Consider the following 17,720-nt stretch of genomic DNA (forward strand, 5'->3'; position numbering starts at 1 on the left):
GCTTCGAAATTCTAGGGACAATTAGGAGGCCTGTGTCTTGTGACCGTAGTGTACGTGTAGGTATGTACGGCAGAACCAAATCAGATTAATGTTTTGTAGGTTTGCAGTAAAACCTTGAAATCAGCCCTTGTATTAACAGGAAGCCAGTGTAGGGAGGCTAGCACTGGAGTAATATGATACATTTTTTTGGTTCTAGTCAGGATTCTAGCAGCCGTATTTAGCACTAACAAGTTTATTTAGTGCTTTATCCGTGTAGCCGGAAAGAAAAGCATTGCAGTAGTGTAACCTAGAAGTAACAAAAGCATGGATTCATTTTTCTGCATCATTTTTGGACAGAAAGTTTCTGATTTTTGCAATGTTACGTGAATGGAAAAAAGCTGTCCTTGAAACAGTCTTGATATGTTCGTCAAAAGAGAGATCAGGGTCCAGAGTAACACCGAGGTCCTTCACAATTTTATTTCAGAGGACTGTACAACCATCAAGATTAATTGTCAGATTCAACAGAAGATCTCTTTGTTTCTTGGGACCTAGAACAAGCATCTCTGTTTTGTCCGAGTTTAAAAGTAAAAAGTTTGCAGCCATCCACTTCCTTATGTCTGAAATACATGATTCTAGCGAGGGCAATTTTGGGGCTTCATCATGTTTCATTGAAATGCACAGGTGTGTGTCATTCGCATAGCAGTGAAAGTTAACATTATGTTTTCGAATGACATCCAAGAGGTAAAATATATAGTGAAAACAATAGTGGTCCTGAAATGGAACCTTGAGGAACACCTACATTTACAGTTGATTTGTCAGAGGACAAACCATTCACCATTCCATGATATCTTTCCGACAGATAAGATCTAAACCAGGCCAGAACTTGTCCGTGTAGACCAATTTGGGTTTCCAATCTCTCCAAAAGAATGTGGTGATCGATGGTACAAAAGCAGCACTAAGGTCTAGGAGCACGAGGACAGATGCAGAGCCTCGGTCTGATGCCATTAAAAGGTCATTTACCACCTTCACAAGTGCAGTCTCAGTGCTATGATGGGGTCTAAAACCAGACTGAAGCATTTTGTATACATTGTTTGTCTTCAGGAAGGCAGTGAGTTGCTGTGCAACAGCTTTTTCTAAAATGTTTGAGAAGAATGGAAGATTTGATATAGGCCGATAGTTTTCATTGTGTCAAGGGATATAGTACTAAAACACTTGAGTGTCTCTCTTGATCCTAGGTCCTAGCAGAGTTGTACAGTCTCAGGACAACTGAGCTTTGGAGGAATACGCAGATTTAAAGAGGAGTCCATCATTTGCTTTCTAATGATCATGACCTTTTCCAAAAAGAAGTTCATGAATTTATTACTGCTGAAGTGAAAGCCATCCTCACTTGGGGAATGCTGCTTTTTAGTTAGCTTTGCGACAGTATCAAAAATAAATTTCGGATTGTTCTTATTTTCCTCAATTATGTTGGAAAAATAGAATGATCGAGCAGCAGTGAGGGCTCTTCGATATTGCACGGTACTGTCTTTCCAAGCTAGTTGGAAGACTTCCAATTTGGTGTGGCGCCATTTCCGTTCCAATTAACTGGAAGCTTGCTTCAGAGCTTGGGTATTTTCTGTATACCAGGGAGCTAGTTTTTTATGACAAATGTTTTTAGTTTTTAGGGGTGCAACTGCATCTAGGGTATTGCTCAAGGTTAAATTGAGTTCCTCAGTTAGGTGGTTAACTGCTTTTTGTCCTCTGACATCCTTGGGTAGGCAGAAGGAGTCTAGAAGGGCATCAAGTCATCTTTGTGCTCCGGGCAGCCGAGCGGAAATGGAGGAAAACTCGCCTCCCTGCGGACCTGGCATCCTTTCACTCCCTCCTCTCTACATTTTCCTCCTCTGTCTCTGCTGCTAAAGCCACTTTATACCACTCTAAATTCCAAGCATCTGCCTCTAACCCTAGGAATCTCTTTGCCACCTTCTCCTCCCTCCTGAATCCTCCTCCCCCTCCCCCCCTTCCTCCCTCTCTGCAGATGACTTCGTCAACCATTTTGAAAAGAAGGTCGACGACATCCGATCCTCGTTTGCTAAGTCAAACGACACCGCTGGTTCTGCTCACACTGCCCTACCCTGTGCTCTGACCTCTTTCTCCCCTCTCTCTCCAGATGACATCTCGCGTCTTGTGACGGCCGGCCGCCCAACAACCTGCCCGCTTGACCCTATCCCCTCCTCTCTTCTCCAGACCATTTCCGGTGACCTTCTCCCTTACCTCACCTCGCTCATCAACTCATCCCTGACCGCTGGCTACGTCCCTCCCGTCTTCAAGAGAGCGAGAGTTGCACCCCTTCTGAAAAAACCTACACTCGATCCCTCCGATGTCAACAACTACAGACCAGTATCCCTTCTTTCTTTTCTCTCCAAAACTCTTGAACGTGCCGTCCTTGGCCAGCTCTCCCGCTATCTCTCTGAGAATGACCTTCTTGATCCAAATCAGTCAGGTTTCAAGACTAGTCATTCAACTGAGACTGCTCTTCTCTGTATCACGGAGGCACTCCGCACTGCTAAAGCTAACTCTCTCTCCTCTGCTCTCATCCTTCTAGACCTATCGGCTGCCTTCGATACTGTGAACCATCAGATCCTCCTCTCCACCCTCTCCGAGTTGGGCATCTCCGGCGCGGCCCATGCTTGGATTGCGTCCTACCTGACAGGTCGCTCCTACCAGGTGGCGTGGCGAGAATCTGTCTCCTCACCACGCGCTCTCACCACTGGTGTTCCCCAGGGCTCTGTTCTAGGCCCTCTCCTATTCTCGCTATACACCAAGTCACTTGGCTCTGTCATAACCTCACATGGTCTCTCCTATCATTGCTATGCAGACGACACACAATTAATCTTCTCCTTTCCCCCCTCTGATGACCAGGTGGCGAATCGCATCTCTGCATGTCTGGCAGACATATCAGTGTGGATGACGGATCACCACCTCAAGCTGAACCTCGGCAAGACGGAGCTGCTCTTCCTCCCGGGGAAGGACTGCCCGTTCCATGATCTCGCCATCACGGTTGACAACTCCATCGTGTCCTCCTCCCAGAGCGCTAAGAACCTTGGTGTGATCCTGGACAACACCCTGTCGTTCTCAACTAACATCAAGGCGGTGGCCCGTTCCTGTAGGTTCATGCTCTACAACATCCGCAGAGTACGACCCTGCCTCACACAGGAAGCGGCGCAGGTCCTAATCCAGGCACTTGTCATCTCCCGTCTGGATTACTGCAACTCGCTGTTGGCTGGGCTCCCTGCCTGTGCCATTAAACCCCTACAACTCATCCAGAACGCCGCAGCCCGTCTGGTGTTCAACCTTCCCAAGTTCTTTCACGTCACCCCGCTCCTCCGCTCTCTCCACTGGCTTCCAGTTGAAGCTCGCATCCGCTACAAGACCATGGTGCTTGCCTACGGAGCTGTGAGGGGAACGGCACCTCAGTACCTCCAGGCTCTGATCAGGCCCTACACCCAAACAAGGGCACTGCGTTCATCCACCTCTGGCCTGCTCGCCTCCCTACCACTGAGGAAGTACAGTTCCCGCTCAGCCCAGTCAAAACTGTTCGCTGCTCTGGCCCCCCAATGGTGGAACAAACTCCCTCACGACGCCAGGACAGCGGAGTCAATCACCACCTTCCGGAGACACCTGAAACCCCACCTCTTTAAGGAATACCTAGGATAGGATAAAGTAATCCTTCTCACCCCCCTTAAAAGATTTAGATGCACTATTGTAAAGTGGCTGTTCCACTGGATGTCATAAGGTGAAAGCACCAATTTGTAAGTCGCTCTGGATAAGAGCGTCTGCTAAATGACTTAAATGTAAATGTAAATGTATGAGAATTTAAAGCACGGCTTTTGATGCTCCTTGGTTGGGGTCTGAGCAGATTACTTGTTGCAATTGCAAACGTAAGAAAATGGTGATCCGATAGTCCAGGATTATGAGGAAAAACATTAATATCCACAACATTTATTCCATGAGACAAAACTAGGTCCAGAGTATGGCTGTGACAGTGAGTAGGTCCAGAGGCATGTTGGACAAAACCCACTCTCTCTGGCTCTTGGAGTGGGTCTGTGGACTTTTACATTTGAATATTAAAGTCACCAGAAATTGGAATATTATCTGCTATGAATACACGGTCCGATAGGAATTCAGGGACCTCAATGAGGAACGCGGTATATGGCCCAGGAGGCCGTAGCTATAAAAGTGATTGAGTAGGCTGCATAGATTTCATGACTAGAAGCTCAAAAGACGAAAACGTCATATTTTTTTTTTGTAAATTGAAATTTGCTATCGTAAATGTTAGCAACACCTCCGTCTTTGCGGCATGCACGGGGGATATGGTCACTAGTGTAACCAGGGGGTGAGGCTTCATTTAACACAGTAAATTCATCAGGCTTAAGCCATGTTTCAGTCAGGCCAATCACATCAAAATTATGATCAGTGATTAGTTCATTGATTACACCCTAAGTCAACTTGATTCAGGCTAGTGTGTGCAAGGCGGTATTGAAGGTCACTGCCTTGATTACTCTAATTTTTCTCTCAACCTGTGCAACTACATTGTAAACTTTAATTCATAGGCTAAGTCATGATGGGTATAGGAAAAATGTGAGTATCATGTAGTAGTCTAAACCCATCGATGTTACATTAAACAGGGTTAAAGGAATATGAATGACAGTCATCCAATATGCTGTAATAGAAAGAAGGCTACGCTCATAAAAAAAAAATCATTGTCCTCCCTCATCTTAATCGTCACATCTGTGTGACGTGTGTGTGTGTGTGTGTGTGTGTGTGTGTGTGTGTGTGTGTGCGTGCCAGTCAGTCAGTCAGTCAGTCCTTCTCTAGCGTCTCTTTTTCTCTGTCAGGTGCTGTTCTAATGAGACGGTGGAGGGAAGTCTCACACTCAGAAACAGCTGCAACATGTCACAGCCTGATGCAGAGATAAGAGCCCTACGCCGCCGCCTCCTTCCCGCCTTTCATTCAGCCCTTCTATGAGGCACTGCCTCCTCCTCTCCTCCCTTCCCTCCCCTATCCCTGTCATCTTCTTTTCCCGTAGACAGAGTGGGATGAGATTGCAGTGATTAAACCATCAACATTAATTGAAATGACGGGTTGTTGTCTTCGACTGTTCATCATCCATTATTCAATTGTGAGTTCCAAATGGCACCCTATTCTCTTAATAGTGCACTACTTTTGACTATATATAGGGAATAGGGTGCCATTTGGGAGGTAACCATTATTTTCAGTGTTGTGGCGGACAGCTACAATGGGTAGTTGTGAAGAGCCAATGGAAGGGGAGAGTGGCTTGGCGTTAGCTCTTGTCACCGAATATACTGTACCTCACAATTGTTGTGTTGTAACGTGATTATCAGTTTAATCTCGTCATTATCATTCTAGAGGTGGCTCTAATGTCCATTCTCGTCATGCTAACAGAGATCCTAGTCACGAGAAGTCATGGAGCGAAGTGATACAGGTGGACATGCCTGCGGAAGCACGCCTGTGTTCAACATGTGTGTCAGTTAGCAAGTGAAGATGGAGATGTGTTTTATTGATGCCTAAATGAGGCTGTAGAGGAGCCTTTTTAAACAGAGGGAAAATCCCCCTATGGATTAATGACAACCTCGGTGGTCGCCTCATCTGGTTGGCTCCTGAACCCTGAGATGTATCGTTGCCTTGTGATGTCATGGAGTTGGAATAGGCTGGCAGAATTCCGGAATAGAAGACAGCAAGCAGGAGGGAGTTTTTTCCCCCCATCCACGTCCCGGGATCGTTCACTTATCAGGGGCGAGAGCGAGGAGGAGAGGACTAAAGGAAAGAAAGTGAAGAGGAGGAATGATTTTAATTTTCTGCAGAGTTGTCTTTATCCATTAATCTGAGTGAAGGCTCTGATGCCTCATTATCCAACTCTGTGGTAATTATATTAATGGACGGGCTGCGGTACGTGACAGCAGCAGTGCCAATTGTCTGAGTTTGGGGCCAGTGGCATGTATGAATCTAAATGCTAATTTTGAGAAAATGGGGGTCGATTTCGCCACTGAACAAAAGCGATATAGACAGACCACATACACAGTAAAATCACCAGTGTTAAATTTGCAGTGTCAAAAGTGATTGAACAACATGCAGTGTCAAAAGATCCCTTGTGTCTGCGTTGATAACTGTAGTTAAATGCTATTTGTAATTTTTTACTTTAATTAGTGTAAGAAACATCATAACTCCACCCAGGTTGGATGGGGAGTGTTGCTGCACAGCTATTTTCAGGTCTCTTCAGAGATGTTTGATCGGGTTCAAGTTGGGGCTCTGGCTGGGCCACTCAAGGACATTCAGAGTCTTGTCCTGAAGCCACCCCTGCCTTGTCTTGGCTGTGTACTTAGGGTCGTTGTCCTGTTGGAAGGTGAACCTTCACCACATGTCTGAGGTCCTGAGCTCTCTGGAGCAGGTTTTCATCAAGAATCTCTCTGTACTTTACTCCGTTCATCTTTCCCTTGATTCTGAATAATCTCCCAATCCCCACAGCATGATGCTGCCACCACCATGCTTCACCGTAGGGATGGTACCAGGTTTCCTCCAGATTTCTTTTTGATACTGTCGCAAAGCTAACTAAAAATCATCATTCCCCAAGTGAGGATGGCTTTCACTTCAGCAGTAATAAATTCATGAACTTCTTTGAGGAAAAGATCATGATAATTAGAAAGCAAATTACGGACTCCTCATTAAATCTGCGTATTCCTTCAAAGCTCAGTTGTCCTGAGTCTGCACAACTATGCCAGGACCTAGGATCAAGAGAGACACTCAAGTGTTTTAGTACTATATCTCTTGACACAATGATGAAAATAATCATGGCCTCTAAACCTTCAAGCTGCATACTGGACCCTATTCCAACTAAACTACTGAAAGAGCTGCTTCCTGTGCTTGGCCCTCCTATGTTGAACATAATAAACGTCTCTCTATCCACGGGATGTGTACCAAACTCACTAAATGTGGCAGTAATAAAGCCTCTCTTGAAAAAGCCAAACCTTGACCCAGAAAATATAAAAAACTATCGGCCTATATCGAATCTTCCATTCCTCTCAATTTTTTTTTAGAAAAGGCTGTTGCGCAGCAACTCACTGCCTTCCTGAAGACAAACAATGTATACAAAATGCTTCATTCTGGGTTTAGACCACATCATAGCACTGAGACTCCACTTGTGAAGGTGGTAAATTACCTTTTAATGGCATCAGACCGAGGCTCTGCATCTGTCCTCGTGCTCCTAGACCTTAGTGCTGCTTTAGATACCATCGATCACCACATTCTTTTGGAGAGATTGGAAACCCAAATTGGTCTACACGGACAAGTTCTGGCCTGGTTTAGATCTTATCTGTTGGAAATATATCAGTTTGTCTCTGTGAATGGTTTGTCCTCTGACAAATCAACTGTAAATTTCGGTGTTCCTCAAGGTTCCGTTTTAGGACCACTATTGTTTTCACTAAATATTTTTCCTCTTGGGGATGTCAATCGAAAACATAATGTTAACTTTCACTTCTATGCGGATGAAACACAGCTATAAATTTTCAATGAAACATGGTGAAGCCCCAAAATTGCCCTCGCTAGAAGCCTGTGTTTCAGACATAAGGAAGTGGATGGCTGCAAACTTTCTACTTTAAAACTCGGATAAAACAGAGATGCTTGTTCTAGGTCCCAAGAAAGAAAGAGATCTTCTGTTGAATCTGACAATTAATCTTGATGGTTGTACAGTCTCAAATAAAACTGTGAAGGACCTCGGCGTTACTCTGGACTCTGATCTCTCTTTTGACGAACATATCAAGACTGTTTCAAGGACAGCTTTTTTCCATCTACGTAACATTACAAAAATCAGAAACTTTCTGTCCAAAAATGATGCAGAAAAATTAATCCATGCTTTTGTTACTTCTAGGTTAGACTACTGCAATGCTCTACTTTCCGGCTACCTGGATTAAGCACTAAATAAACTACAGTTAGTGCTAAATACGGCTGCTAGAACCCTGACTAGAACCAAAACAATTGATCATATTACTCCAGTTCTAGCCTCCCTACTGGCTTCCTGTCAAGGCAAGGGCTGATTTCAAGGTTTTACTGCTAACCTACAAAGCATTACATGGGCTTGCTCCTACCTATCTCTCTGATTTGGTCCTGTCGTACATACCTACACGTACACTACGGTCACAAGACGCAGGCCTCCTAATTGTCCCTAGAATTTCGAAGCAAACAGCTGGAGGCAGGGCTTTCTCCTATAGAGCTCCATTGTTATGGAATGGTCTGTCTACCCACGGTCTGTCCCCTGACCCCTCCTGTCTCAGCCTCCAGTATTTATGCTGCAGTAGTTTATGTGTCGGGGGGCTAGGGTCAGTTTGTTATATCTGGAGTACTTCTCCTGTCCTATTTGGTGTCCTGTGTGAATCTAAGTGTGCGTTCTCTAATTCTCTCCTTCTCTCTTTCTTTCTCTCTCTCGGAGGACCTGAGCCCTAGGACCATGCCCCAGGACTACCTGACATGATGACTCCTTGCTTTCCCCAGTCCACCTGGCTGTGCTGCTGCTCCAGTTTCAACTGTTCTGCCTTATTATTATACGACCATGCTGGTCATTTATGATACCCTTGTGAGAGGCGCAAACTCGATCTCAACCTTTAAGTCTTTACTGAAGACTCATCTCTTCAGTGGGTCATATGATTGAGTGTAGTCTTTCCACTGGGATTCTCTGCCTCTAACCCTATTACAGGGTCTGAGTCACTGGCTTACTGGTGCTCTTTCATGCCGTCCCAAGGAGGGGTGCGTCACTTGAGTGGGTTGAGTCACTGATGTGATCTTCCTGTCTGGGTTGGCGCCCACCTTGGGTTGTGTAGTGGCGGGTTGTGTATAACCCATCTTTGTGGGTTATACTCGGCCTTGTCTCAGGATGGTAAGTTGGTGTTGAATATATCCCTCTAGTGGTGTGGGGGCTGTGCTTTGGCAAAGTGAGTGGGGTTATATCCTTCCTGTTTGGCCCTGTCCGGGGTATCATCGGATGGGGCCACAGTGTCTCTGACCCCTCCTGTCTCAGCCTCCAGTATTTATGCTGCAGTAGTTTATGTGTCAGGGGCTAGGGTCAGTTTGTTATATCTGGAGTACTTCTCCTGTCTTATCCTGTGTCCTGTGTGAATTTAAGTATGCTCTCTCTAATTCTCTCTTTCTTTCTCTCTTTCTTTCTTTCTTTCTTTCTCTCTCTCTCTCGGAGGACCTGAGCCGTAGGACCATGCCTCAGGACTACCTGGCATGATGACTCCTTGCCGTCCCCAGTCCACCTGGCTGTGCTGCTGCTCCAGTTTCAACTGTTCTGCCTGCGGCTATGGAATCCTGACCTGTTCACCGGACGTGCTACCTGTCCCAGACCTATTATTTGACCATGCTGGTCATTTATGAACATTTGAACATCTTGGCCATGTTTTGTTATAATCTCCACCCGGCACAGCCAGAAGAGGACTGGCCACCCCTCATATCCTGGTTCCTCTCTAGGTTTCTTCCTAGGTTTTGCCCTTTCTAGGTAGTTTTTCCTAGCCAACGTGCATCAACACCTGCACTGCTTGCTGTTTGGGGTTTTAGGCTGGGTTTCTGTACAGCACTTTGAGATATCAGCTGATGTACGAAGGGCTATATAAATACATTTGATTTGATTTGATTTGACGCTTGGCCTTCAGGCCAAAGAGTTCAATCATTTCATCAGACCAGAGCATCTTGTTTCTAATTGTCTGAGAGTCATTTGCTGCCTTTTGGCAAACTCCAAGCGGGCTGTCATGCCTTTTACAGAGGAGTGGCTTCTGTCTGGCCACTGTACCATAAGGCCTTATTGGTGGAGTGCTGCAGAGATGTTTGTCCTTCTGGAAGTTTCTGCCATCTTCACAGAGGAACCATCAGGTTCTTGGTCACCTTCCTGACCAAGGCCCTTCTCCCCCGATTGCTCAGTTTGGCCAGACGGCCAGCTCTAGGACGAGTCTTTGTGGTTCCAAACTTCTTCCATTTAATAATGGAGGCCACTGTATTTTTGGAGACCTTCAATGCTGAAGAAATGGTTTGGTACCCTTCCCCAGATCTGTGCCTCGACACAATCCTGTCTCGGAGCTCTATGAACAATTCCTTTGGCATCATGGCTTGGTTTTTTCTCTGATATGCATTGTCAACTGCATGATCTTACATAGGCAGGTGTGTGCCTTTCCAAATCCTGTCCAATCAATTTACTACAGGTGAACTCCAATCAAGTTGTGGAAACATCTCAAGGATGATCAATGGAAATAGGATGCACCTGAGCTCAATGTCGATTCGCATAGCAAAGGGTCTGAATACTTATGTAAATAAGGTATTTCTGTTTTGTTTTGAATTGTCAAAATATTCTAAAAACCTGTTTTCGCTTTGCTATTATTGGGTATTGTATGTGGATCGATGTGGATATACATTTTTAGAATAAGACTGTAACGTAACAAAATGTGGAGAAAGTCAGGGGGTCTGAATACTTTCCGAATGCACCCTCATTGCTGCTTAATTTGAAATGGGTTGTTTAGACTATTCAATTACCTTCTTGTAAATTAAATTAGTTTACAGTTGTCATGACGTTGGCCTGGGGGGTAGGTTTATGACAGTCATAAATACCTCTTCCCCCCTTTTTCCTCTCTCTACTCTACTGAGGTTACATTTGCAAAACCCTTGGTTAACATAGAGATTCTGGGAACATCAGAAGATGGGGGGAAATTAACTATATTCTGGTAATCCGAACAACGGAACATATGCGGTGGTACTTAATGAATATGATTTCAGTTCGGTTGTCATCTGAGACATTCTCATCAATGATCAGATGACATAAACTCTACAGTGGAAAGTCTACACATCAGAGTTATCGGATTCACATGGAATTGTTGTTCAATTTAAATGTTTGAATATGAAATTATTCGTGATGGGATGAAATGTGATTTTAGCTTCTAAAATGTGAGATTTGGGTTTTCATAAGATGGGGCTCTGCTCAATCAGTGGCCCTCCCATGTGAAGGGACATGGGCTATAAAACTTTTCAAACACGCCCTCCTCTCCCTTCCTATATAAGCCCTTGACGATAATGTAACCTCCTGTTCTGAGGACGTGAGGATGACGGTCCTATGGCAGAATGGTTCAGATAATAACTTCAGAACGAAGCCAACATCAGCGTAAGCTTTGGTTTGCAAATGGTATGAACGGTGAACTCTTATTCACTACAGAAGTGTTACCTCCTAGCCGTTGACTTAGCAATAGCAGATGCAAACGAGGGTTAGGAAGGAACAGACAGAGTATCCCATCTATCACCCAATGACGTTACTACAACGTAGCCTTCCATCTACCACCAAACTACCGAAGCGAAGCTCAGAGTAAATATTTATTGCATTTTCCTTTTCCAAATGGGCGGTAATTTAGAATGCATAAGATACTGTATTTACGATAGCACAGCTTCTTCTCTTTGTTCCCCAGTCTCCCGCTCTTTCACTCAACCCAGACCCTTTTCCTTTGTGTAACAAGCTGTCATATCTGTTCCGCCCGCCAGGGACGTTTTCCTTTATGACGTCATTTGTAATCAAGTTATGATTTAATTATGTGTATGTGTAATTCTGTGTGATTCGTTAGGTATTTAGTAGATAAATAATTAAACCCAATTTTGTATTGCTGATTCAACTTGTGAGCCAGGGTTTGTGCAGATAACCAAGTATTGACAACTTTCAGATGAGACTGAATTAAGATGACGATTGATATTGACTGCTATTGATGTAAAATATTACTAGGTCTTTAAGAGTTTATTTGGAAGATAACAGCTCTATAAATATTATTTCATGGTGCCCGACTCTCTCTAGTTAATTACATTTACATGATTAGCTCAATCAGGTAATATTAATTACGGATAAATTATTTGATAGAATAGCATGTCATATCACTTAATCCGGCATAGCCAAAAACACGACACTGTACTGAACTAATTTGTCTGTTTCAGTGAAGTTGATGGGTGGCCAATTTGTGAATCACAAGGTTGGCCAAATATGAGTCACAAATCAGTATTTGAGTATTGTCTCATACGTTTATGGTTATGGATTACATGTTCATGGTAACCTATCTTCAAAAACTCACCAACAGAACTTGATTTGTTTGAATATTTAAATCAATGTCTCTTTTTTTCTCTCTCTTCAGATCCAATATTGCTGATCATGGGAAGTTGACTCACTGTCCTGAGGCTGAGTGACTTCTTGAATGAAGATAAGCTTTTAAGTTGGCCATTAAAATTGAATTGTTTTTATCACTGTAGTTGCAAAAGATTCATTTCTCAGTTAAAAAGGGGAATGCCACTTTTCTGTTTCTGTTGAGTCTGTATGGTTTCATATCGTTATGTGAGTTTCACAGCCTTGCTAATGTGATGTTAAAGGGGAACTTCACCCATTTGATGTTTGGGTGGCCTTATTTTTCTCTTTATATATATTATGTCTATTGTGCCATTAATCCATGTTTGAAAGATTTAACCTTAATATGCAAATATTGAGTTATAGGATGGTGGAAACAAAATATGTAATATTAGTGAGTATGGTATGTTTTATATACACATTTTCATAATGCATTCAGTCAATGGAAAGTGATGATTCAGCAAAAGTAAAACCAATTTTCAGAAATACGATATCAAAAAACTACTTGGGAAATCAACTACAAACACTGAAAGGGAGAACATAGAACATGTAAAAATGTGTTAACTTCCCCTTTAACTGACGGTATAACAACAGAATTTCCTCTTGGGGATCATTCAAATATAAAATGCAAAACATTTTACAGTTTTGTTATGGATCGCCATTAAACTCTTAACTCACATAGTAATGATTTTTTGAAACCATCTATAGAATGGACTGGAGAACATCGAACAGAACAATTGATTGTAATTACCCCACTAATGGTTATTTTGAAATGATTTATCTCTGCACTCCTGAAATATGACGTACCAGTCACCAGCCAAATGAATGCAAAGCTGCATGATGAGTTGGGAACTGAAGTTGATGGAGAAATGTTTGAGGAGGTGCTGACACAGCCAAGTCCTGGTGTTTTCACAGTCACCCTGGACAAATATCCTGGTATGTGTTGGTTTCTCACAGTAATAAAGTTAGAGGAGGGTTTAACTGCCGGCCTCTCCTTTGGAGCAGTCACTTTGTATAGGGCTGTGTTGCTTTCTCACATTCATTTGGAATGAGTGTCTTTGTTAAAACCTTTACAATAATCAATCACTTTGTGTGACAGTATCTTCCCAGATGACTTCCTCCTTTGCCCGTTCCTTGTTGGAAATCTCGGCCATTGAGTCGGATGATACTGTCATTCTGAGCGATGATTGGAGCCTTTCAAGAAAACGACAGAGAGCTGAGGATGAAGATAAACTGAGTGTAATGTAATAAGCATCTGTTTAGAATCATTAATTGCTAACCTCTCTTTCTCTTAACTAATGTTCCGTATATCAGTTCACCCCCCTGATAGTTGGGAGCTGTAATCCAGTGCACACCTTTTTACCTGCAGTGTCCGATGAGAGCGGGCAAGGATGGTTTTGGATTGTTCTTGATCATTTTCCTTTCATAGTTAATAAATAACATACTGAAGAAACTCTGGTGGCGATCTTGTCATCAATACTCTTGAACCAAAGGGCTGACTGATGACACCTGACGAAAGATGATACATTTTCTCACAGCAGAGATGACCGAGACTCACGGTTAAGCACTAAACCAGGCACGCAAGAACGCTGTCTGTATCTAAGATGTATTTCAGATGAATGTTGCTATTATAGCGACCGGAATCAACTGGGGGCTTCATTGCAAATGGATGAATAAAGTACTCTTGTTGTCAGGACATCAGCACCACGCCATGAGGGAGACATATGCTCAAGGAATTGTCAACTTGTTCCCTTACCTCAAGGACTCCTACAAAACTAAAGGATATGTGAGTATTAATTAGCCAAATGTGTTTTGTATATGCCACATTTTGCATGCATTTGGGTTTGTGTTACACATCTTGCAATTGTCTGATTAGGAGTGTTAATGTATGTGTTCATGTGACTTCCATTGTGTTAAGATGAGTGAATGTGTTCTCCTTTTCTTCAAGGAACATTATTTTGACCCTCAAACTGGAAATGGTTACTTGTCCTCCGAACCATCCAGAGGAATTCAGCTTCACCTGATAAATTACCACCTAGCCAGTCATTCAGTGGTGGGCCAATAGCTGAGATGGAGACTCCATCCCATCCAGAGATTACCCTGATTTGGTGAAAAGTGTAGGGAATCCATTTCCCTGATGAAGCATTCTTCTGATGAGGTCACCAACAAGCAGAAGATGAAGATGACATTTGAATACAGACGGAAGATGACTCATGACCCAAGTAAATGCTGCGAGTTGCTGACTGGATTTCCACAATTCATGGATATGAAGTGCCTGGTAAGCTCTTCAACATTTCAAACAAATTCACATTTCAAATTCAACATCTCAAACAACATCACCTCATCGGCATCCTCCCTTGAATCCAAAAATGGAGAGTTTGATTGCTTTGGCAGTTTCGTAACTCTTGTGCTATTGTATTACATTTTGCTCAGTATCTTTCTGTGTTTAGGATGGACAGTGACCTCTCCTCCATCCTCCTCCAGCTCCTTTTGATTCCCCCTTCATCACAAGGCCACAAAAGACCAGGCAAGGTATCTGCCTCAAGCTGAGAAGCATCTTGTCATATTCAAAAACATTTGCATTGGTCTCCTTTTCTGAGTACCTAGTGTCACGGTTTATTGAATCCAAGCCACTATACTATTGGTGAATTTGAAATAATGGTAGTGTTTCTTTTGTTGTTTTTGTCTTCAGGCAGGAAACAGTATCCAGAAACACATTGATGCTATTGCCCAAAGCAGTTAACCGTACCTCCTTGCTGTCAGGACCAAGAGGAGCAGCATCCATAGTTACTTGATCATCCTGGACAAGCAAGCTCTGCCATCAAACTCTACAAGTGCCTTTTTTTAAAACGTTAGTTTATTTGTTAAATATTTCCTTTACTCTTCTTGAACTGCGCTGTTGGTTAAGGGCTTGTAAGTAAGAATTTCACAGTAATGTCTACAGTTGTTGTATTTGGCGCATGTGAGAAATAAAGTTTGATTTGATGAGCTATTCGATCTGATGCTGCACAGTATGTACACCTTCATACAGACAACTGTGTACAAGATAGATATTGGGAGGGTTATAGAGAGTCCATCTGTTGTAGAGCTTAGAGATAGATTCCTACACTTAAGTAGAAATATGGAGTTCAAATATGATTTTTGTTTGTCATGCTAGTCTTTGGAGTTCCATCTTGCTTGTTAGGAATCTCTAGTTGGTTCATGGACTTTGCCCTGGTAAAACACTTACGCTGAAATGTGGTCAAACAGGTTGTTGTCATGTATTTGGTACTTTTCCAGGCTTAAGGAAACATGGTACACGAAGGACAAGAGGATGTTCTATTGAACACTGACATGAATAACAAAGATAATAGTCAGCCAAGTGATGTCATACCTACAACTTCTTATGTCTTATATCCAACAAGAACATCCTTGCGCTATTGCACAACTGCAGGCTGTGGGTGTAGGTCAGATAACTGTAAATAGTTCTGTATCTTCCATGGAAGAAGCAAATAAAATAATTTTTTAAATGTTTTATTTGTCACATACACATGGTTAGCAGATGTTAATGCGAGTGTAGCGAAATGCTTGGCTTTTAGTTCCGACAATGCAGTAATAACCAACGAGTAATCTAACCTAACAATTCCACAACTACTACCTTATACACACAAGTGTAAAGGGATAAGAATATGTACATAAAGATATATGAATGAGTGATGGTACAGAACGGCATAGGCAAGATGCAGTAGATGCTATCGAGTACAGTATAAACATATGGGATGAGCAATGTAGGGTATCTAAACATAAAAGTGGCGTAGTTTAAAGTGGCTAGTGATACATGTATTACATAAAGACGGCAAGATGCAATAGAGGAGATAGAGTACAGTATATACATATGACATGAGTAATGTACGGTATGTAAACATTATATTAAGTGGCATTGTTTAAAGTGGTTAGTGATACATTTTTTACATACATTTCCATAAATTTCCATTATTAAAGTGGCTGGAGTTGAGTCAGTATTTTGGCAGCAGCCACTCAATGTTAGTGGTGGCTGTTTAACAGTCTGATGGCCTTGAGATAGAAGCTGTTTTTCAGTCTCTCGGTCCCTGCTTTGATGCACCTGTACTGACCTCGCCTTCTGGATGATAACAGGGTGAACAGGCAGTGGCTCGGGTGGTTGTCCTTGATGATATTTATGGCCTTCCTGTGACACCTGGAGGGCAGGTAGTTTGCCCCCAGTGATGCGTTGTGCAGACCTCACTACCCTCTGGAGAGCCTTACGATTGTGGGCGGAGCAGTTGCCGTACCAGGCAGTGATACAGCCCGACAGGATGCTCTCGATTGTGCATCTGTAGAAGTTTGTGAGTGCTTTTGGTGACAAGCCAAATTTCTTCAGCCTCCTGAGGTTGCTGCGCCTTCTTCACAACGCTGTCTGTGTGGGTGGACCAATTCAGTTTGTCCGTGATGTGTACGCCGAGGAACTTAAAACTTACTACCCTCTCCACTACTGTCGATGTGGATAGGGGGGTGCTCCCTCTGCTGTTTCCTGAAGTCCACCATCATCTCCTTTGTTTTGTTGACGTTGAGTGTGAGGTTATTACCCTGACACCACACTCCGAGGGCCCTCACCAACCTCCCTGTAGGCCGTCTCGTCTTTGTTGGTAATCAAGCCTACCACTGTAGAGTCGTCCGCAAACTTGATGATTGAGTTGGAGGCGTGTATGGTCACGCAGTCGTGGGTGAACAGGGAGTACAGGAGAGGGCTGAGAACGCACCCTTGTGGGGCCCCAGTGTTGAGGATCAGCGGGGTGGAGATGTTGTTACCTACCCTGTGGCCCGTTAGGAAGTCCAGTATCCAGTTGCACAGTGCGGAGTCGAGACCCAGGGTCTCGAGCTTGATGACAAGTTTGGAGGGTACTATGGTGTTAAATGCTGAGCTGTAGTCGATGAACAGCATTCTCACATAGGTATTCCTCTTGTCCAGACAGGGTTATGGCAGTGTGCAGTGTGGTTGCAATTGCGTCGTTATTGAGATACAGAGTCAAGCTAAAGAGACAGCTTTGAAATGTATATATTCACAGCACAAAGAAATGCAAAATCAGGATGTTTCAGGATATTGAAAACCCTTTTACTTAATTTCCTTTCAAATCAAAACTAAAAAAATATTTTGCACAGAAATGGGAAACTGTTAACCCGGTGGGGAAAGTGCTTGGTGTTAGATTTGATCATAGAAGAAACAAAACAACTGGAACTTATGATCAAGTCGTTGTATCTTACAAGATTGCTTATGTTCCAATTCTTCAGACATTGCAGTACATTTTTTTAAAACTAGGCAAGTCAGTTAAAACCAAATTCTTATTTACAATGATGGCCTACACCGGCCAAACGCGGACGACTTTGTGCCAATTGTGTGCCTCCCTATGGGACTCCCAATCACAGCCAGTTGTGATACAGCCTGGATTCAAACCAGGGTGTCTGTAGTGACGCCTCTAGCACTGAGATGCAGTGCCTTAGAACGCTACGCCACTTGGGAGTCAAGTCACCCTTTCGAAGGAGTTTACTTGCCGTACTA

At 43.3% G+C, this 17,720-nt stretch overlaps 1 long non-coding RNA gene across 1 annotated transcript; it reads left to right on the forward strand.

Annotated features, from left to right (window-relative positions):
* Positions 1-14,046: 14,046 nt before the first annotated feature.
* On the forward strand, positions 14,047-15,150 carry LOC115136500 (uncharacterized). Its single transcript, XR_003864637.2, has 3 exons — positions 14,047-14,444; positions 14,617-14,698; positions 14,859-15,150. It is a non-coding gene; the product is annotated as an uncharacterized LOC115136500 (long non-coding RNA).
* The last annotated feature ends 2,570 nt before the right edge of the window (positions 15,151-17,720 follow it).

This window comes from Oncorhynchus nerka, linkage group LG10, assembly GCF_034236695.1.
Source record: "Oncorhynchus nerka isolate Pitt River linkage group LG10, Oner_Uvic_2.0, whole genome shotgun sequence".
Lineage (NCBI taxonomy): Eukaryota > Metazoa > Chordata > Actinopteri > Salmoniformes > Salmonidae > Oncorhynchus > Oncorhynchus nerka.